Source organism: Cherax quadricarinatus, chromosome 30 (assembly GCF_038502225.1).
Source record: "Cherax quadricarinatus isolate ZL_2023a chromosome 30, ASM3850222v1, whole genome shotgun sequence".
Classification (NCBI taxonomy): domain Eukaryota; kingdom Metazoa; phylum Arthropoda; class Malacostraca; order Decapoda; family Parastacidae; genus Cherax; species Cherax quadricarinatus.
In genome coordinates this window covers 28034006-28040784 of record NC_091321.1, presented here as the reverse complement: position 1 = coordinate 28040784, position 6779 = coordinate 28034006, and positions in this window count along the sequence as shown.

Genomic DNA, 6779 nt, shown 5'->3' with positions numbered 1-6779 from the left:
TTAGGAGTAAGGGTGGGAACCCTCTCATATGTGGTATTTTGCCAAGGAGGGGAGTTGGAGATGAATGGTTGTCCAGGGCAATTGGTGTCAATTGCTGGCTGGACAAATACTGTAAGGAAAATGCGGTAACATTCATTGACAACTGGGACCTCTTCTATGGCAGAAATGACATGTATGCCAGGGATGGGGTTCACTTATCTAGGTCTGGGGTGGGAGCACTGGCAACTGCAGTGGAGGGAGCAGTTAGGACTTCAAACTAGGAGTAGTTAGTGGTATGGGTTTTGGCAGGAAAACAATGAAGTCCCAGTGTAGTAATATTACGAGTTCTAGGGGAACTAGTAATAATAAGAACGAGGTAGATATTGAAAAGCCAGGGACCTTGGGTGATAAGGACAGTAACAGGTTTAGTAGAAAAATAGAAATGAGCAGGAAGGGTAAAGAGAAAGGAGAGTCAATGTTTATTATGCTGATTGCCGTATTGCTAGGAATAAGATGGACGAGTTGAGATTAGTTGCTAGTGCAGGTAACATTGATGTATTTGCCTTAACTGAGACGTGGTTTAATTAAAAAAGTCGGGACATGCCTGCGGAATGTCATATTCAGGGTTTTAAATTGTTCCAAGAAGATAGAAGTATTGGGAAGGGGGGTAGGGTGGCATTGTATGTCCGAGATCGCTTGAACTGTTGCATAAAAACGGGTATAAAGTCTGAAGTAACATATACAGAGTCTGTTTGGATAGAATTTTCAGAGGGGCATGAAAAACTGATTTTAGGAGTGATATACCGTCCCCCAAACTTAGATAGGGACCAAGGGAAACTACTATGGGAACAAATTGTTAAGGCCACAAGGCACGATAATGTAGTAATTCTAGGAGACTTTAACTTTAGTCATGTTGATTGGAATTTCTTGACTGGGAATTTAGAATCATACGACTCCTTAGAAGTATTTCAGGATTGTTTTTTGAAGCAGTTTGTGACAGAACCTACAAGGGGAAATAACCTGCTTGACTTAGTTATGGCAAACAATGAATCCCTTGTTAATAATTTAGAAATTTCAGAGGAACTGGGTGCTAGCGACCACAAATCAATTACATTTAGCATTGAATGGAAGTACGATAGTAGCGATAACTCAGTAACAGTCCCAGATTTTCGCTTAGCAGATTACGATGGGCTTAGAGAACACTTATCATCTGTTGACTGGGGTAACGAAGAGAGCTATCAATATGACAGTTTTCTGAACACTATACATGCTGCTCAAAGAACGTTTATCCCATATAAAGAAATTAGATCAAATAGAAATGACCCAAAATGGATTAATAATAGGCTCAAATATCTACTAGGGCATAAGAAAGGAATTTATAGGCGTATCAAAAGAGGTGAGGGTCATCTTATGAATCAGTATATTGACATTAAGAGGGACATTAAAAAGGGGATAAGAAAAGCTAAAAGGGTCTATGAAATTAAAGTTGCTAGGGATTCTAAAACTAACCCAAAAAGTTTTTTCCAGGTCTATAGAACAAAAGTTAGAGATAAGATAGGTCCCCTTAAAAATAACTATGGGCACCTTACTGACAAAGAGAAAGAAATGTGCTTGATTTTAAATAATTATTTTCTCTCAGTTTTTACACAGGAAGACACTAACAATATTCCAGTAATTAATTTTTACAGTGGGCTAGAAGAAGATAAATTATGTAACATCACAGTCACTAGTGAGATGGTTGTGAAGCAGATAGACAGACTGAAGCAAAATAAGTCGCCGGGTCCTGATGAGGTTTTTTCAAGGGTTCTTAAGGAATGCAAAATGGAACTCTGTGAACCATTAACTAATATTTTTAATTTATCTCTTCAAACAGGTGTAGTGTCTGATATGTGGAAGATGGCTAATGTAATTCCTATTTTTAAAACAGGGGACAAGTCGTTGCCATCAAATTACCGCCCAATAAGCCTGACCTCAATTGTAGGCAAATTACTAGAGTCAATTATAGCTGAGATTATAAGAAGCCATCTCGATAAGCATAGCTTGATTAATGATACTCAGCATGGATTCACAAGAGGCCGGTCTTGTCTAACTAATTTATTAACTTTCTTCAGTAAAGCTTTTGAGGCTGTTGACCACAATAAAGAATTTGATATTATTTACTTAGATTTTAGTAAGGCTTTTGATAGAGTTCCACACCATAGACTGTTAAAGAAAGTGGCAGCTCATGGCATTGGGGAAAAAGTGCTCTCATGGATCGAGTCATGGCTCACTGACAGGAAGCAGAGAGTGTCCATAAATGGGGTTAAATCCGAGTGGGGATCTGTAACATGTGGCGTTCCACAGGGATCAGTCTTGGGCCCGTTGTTGTTTATAATATATATCAATGATCTTGATGAGGGAATTACTAGTGATATGAGCAAATTCGCCGATGACACAAAGATAGGTAGGATAATTGATTCAAACGTAGATGTTATGGAACTTCAGGAGGATTTAAACAAACTCTATTCTTGGTCAGAAAAGTGGCAGATGCAGTTCAATGTAGATAAATGCAAGGTTCTGAAGCTTGGGAGTGCCCATAACCCTAGTACTTATAAGTTAAATGATGTAGAACTTAGCCATACAGATTGCGAAAAGGACTTGGGGGTTATGGTGAGCAGCAACCTTAAACCAAGACAGCAATGCCTAAGCGTACGTAATAAGGCAAATAGATTACTGGGAAAATGCGGTAACATTCATTGACAACTGGGACCTCTTCTATGGCAGAAATGACATGTATGCCAGAGATGGGGTTCACTTGTCTAGGTGTGGGATGGGAGCACTGGCCAACGCAGTGGAGGGAGCTGTTAGGTCTTTAAACTAGGAATAGTTAGTGGTATGGGTTTTGGCGGGAAAACTGTGAAGTCGCAGGGTAGTAACATGAATACTAGGAGAACTAGTAATAGGCAAAATGAGGAGGATATTGGAAAGCCAGTGGCACTAATTGACAATGACAGTAATAGGTTTAGTGGAATAACAGAAAGGAGCAGGAAGGGTAAAGAGATAGGAGGGTCATTAAATATTTATTACACAAATAGTCGCAGTGCTAGGAATAAGATGGACGAGTTGAGACTAGTTGCTAGTGCAGGTAACATAGATGTATTTGCCATTACTGAGACGTGGTTTAATTCAAAAAGTCGGGACATGCCTGCAGAATGTCACATTCAGGGTTTTAAATTGTTCCAAGTAGATAGAAGTATCGGGAAGGGGGGTGGGGTGGCATTGTATGTCCGAGATCGCTTGAACTATTATATATATAGGCCCACTCAAAAGTTCCTCGGGTCAGCTCACTGACAGTGATAAGGAAATGTGTAGAATTTTTAACACATACTTCCTCTCAGTTTTTACACAGGAGGATACCAGCGATATTCCAGTAATGATAAATTATGTAGAACAGGACGATAATAAACTGTGCACGATTAGGGTCACAAGTGACATGGTCCTTAGGCAAATAGATAAATTAAAACCTAACAAATCCCCAGGCCCTGATGAACTGTATGCAAGGGTTCTAAAGGAATGTAAAGAGGAGCTTAGCACACCTTTGGCTAATCTTTTCAACATATCACTACAAACTGGCATGGTGCCAGATAAGTGGAAAATGGCAAATGTGATACCTATTTTCAAAACAGGTGACAGGTCCTTAGCTTCGAACTATAGACCAATAAGCCTAACCTCCATAGTGGGAAAATTTATGGAATCAATAATTGCCGAGGCAGTTCGTAGCCACCTTGAAAAGCATAAATTAATCAACGAATCTCAGCATGGTTTTACAAAGGGGCGTTCCTGCCTTACGAATTTATTAACTTTTTTCACTAAGGTATTTGAGGAGGTAGATCATGGTAATGAATATGATATTGTGTATATGGACTTCAGTAAGGCTTTTGACAGGGTCCCACATCAGAGACTATTGAGGAAAATTAAAGCACATGGAATAGGAGGAGAAATTTTTTCCTGGATAGAGGCATGGTTGACAAATAGGCAGCAGAGAGTTTGCATAAATGGGGAGAAATCAGAGTGGGGAAGCGTCACGAGCGGTGTTCCACAGGGGTCAGTGTTGGGCCCCCTGCTGTTCACAATCTACATAAACGACATAGATGAGGGCATAAAGAGCGACATCGGCAAGTTTGCCGATGACACCAAAATAGGCCGTCGAATTCATTCTGACGAGGACATTCGAGCACTCCAGGAAGATTTGAATAGACTGATGCAGTGGTCGGAGAAGTGGCAGATGCAGTTTAATATAGACAAATGCAAAGTTCTAAATGTTGGACAGGACAATAACCATGCCACATATAAACTAAATAATGTAGATCTTAATATTACGGATTGCGAAAAAGATTTAGGAGTTCTGGTTAGCAGTAATCTGAAACCAAGACAACAGTGCATAAGTGTTCGCAATAAAGCTAATAGAATCCTTGGCTTCATATCAAGAATCATAAATAATAGGAGTCCTCAGGTTGTTCTTCAACTCTATACATCCTTGGTTAGGCCTCATTTAGATTATGCTGCACAGTTTTGGTCACCGTATTACAGAATGGATATAAATTCTCTGGAAAATGTACAAAGGAGGATGACAAAGATGATCCCATGTATCAGAAACCTTCCCTATGAGGATAGACTAAGGGCCCTGAAACTGCACTCTCTAGAAAGACGTAGAATCAGGGGGGATATGATTGAGGTTTATAAGTGGAAGACAGGAATAAATAAAGGGGATGTAAATAGTGTGCTGAAAATATCTAGCCTAGACAGGACTCGCAGCAATGGTTTTAAGTTGGAAAAATTCAGATTCAGGAGGGATATAGGAAAGTACTGGTTTGGTAATAGAGTTGTGGATGAGTGGAACAAACTCCCAAGTACCGTTATAGAGGCCAGAACGTTGTGTAGCTTTAAAAATAGGTTGGATAAATACATGAGTAGATGGGGGTGGGTGTGAGTTAGACCTGATAGCTTGTGCTAACAGGTCGGTTGCCGTGTTCCTCCCTTAACTCAATGTGACCTGACCTGACTAGGTTGGGTGCATTGGCTTAAGCCGGTAGGGACTTGGACCTGCCTCGCATGGGCCAGTAGGCCTTCTGCAGTGTTCCTTCGTTCTTATGTTCTTATGTTCTTATAAAAACAGGTATTAAGTCTGAAGTAACACATACAGAGTCTGTTTGGATAGAATTTTCAGAGGGGCATGAAAAATTAATTTTAGGTGTGATATACCGTCCCCCAAATTTAGATAGGGACCAGGGGAGACTACTATGGGAGGAAATTGTTAGGGCCACAAGGCACGATAATGTAGTAATTCTAGGAGACTTTAACTTTAGTCATATTGATAGGAATTTCTTAACTGGGAATTTAGAATCATACGATTTCTTAGAAGTAGTTCAGGATTGTTTTTTGAAGCAGTTTGTGACAGAACCTACAAGGGGTAATAACCTGCTTGACTTAGTTCTGGCAAACAATGAATCCCTTGTTAATAATTTAGAAGTTTCAGAGGAACTGGGTGCCAGCGACCACAAATCAATTACATGTAGAATTGAATGGAAGTATGATAGTAGGGATAACTCAGTAACAGTCCCAGATTTTCGCTTAGCAGATTACGATGGGCTTAGAGAACACTTATCATCTGTTGACTGGGGTAACGAAGAGAGCTATCAATATGACAGTTTTCTGAACACAATACATGCTGCTCAAAGAACGTTTATCCCTTATAAGGAAATTAGATCAAATAGAAATGACCCAAAATGGATGAATAATAGGCTGAAATATCTACTAGGGCATAAGAAAGGAATTTATAGGCGTATCAAAAGAGGCGAGGGTCATCTTATGAATCAGTATATTGACATTAAGAGGGACATTAAAAAGGGGATAAGAAAAGCTAAAAGGGACTATGAAATTAAAGTTGCTAGGGATTCTAAAACTAACCCAAAAAGTTTTTTCCAGGTCTATAGAACAAAAGTCAGAGATAAGATAGGTCCCCTTAAAAATAACTATGGGCATCTTACTGACAAAGAGAATGAAATGTGCTCGATTTTAAATAATTATTTTCTCTCGGTTTTTACACAGGAAGACACTAATAATATTCCGGTAATTAATTTTTATAGTGGATCAGAAGAAGATAAATTATGTAACATCACAGTCACTAGTGAAATGGTTGTGAAGCAGATAGACAGACTGAAGCAAAATAAGTCACCGGGTCCTGATGAGGTTTTTTCAAGGGTTCTAAAGGAATGCAAAATGGAAGTCTGTGAACCATTAACTAATATTTTTAATTTATCTCTTCAAACAGGTGCAGTGTCTGATATGTGGAAGATGGCTAATGTAATTCCTATTTTTAAAACAGGGGACAAGTCGTTACCGTCAAATTACCGCCCAATAAGCCTGACCTCAATTGTAGGCAAATTACTAGAGTCAATTATAGCTGAGATTATAAGAAGCCATCTCGATAAGCATAGCTTGATTAATGATACTCAGCATGGATTCACAAGAGGCCGGTCTTGTCTAACTAATTTATTAACTTTCTTCAGTAAAGCTTTTGAGGCTGTTGACCACGATAAAGAATTTGATATTATTTACTTAGATTTTAGTAAGGCATTTGATAGAGTTCCGCACCAAAGACTGTTGAAGAAAGTAGCAGCTCATGGCATTGGGGGAAGGGTGCTCTCGTGGATCGAATCATGGCTCACAGACAGGAAGCAAAGAGTGTCCATAAATGGGGTTAAATCCGAGTGGGGATCAGTAACAAGTGGCGTTCCACAGGGATCAGTCTTGGGCCCGTT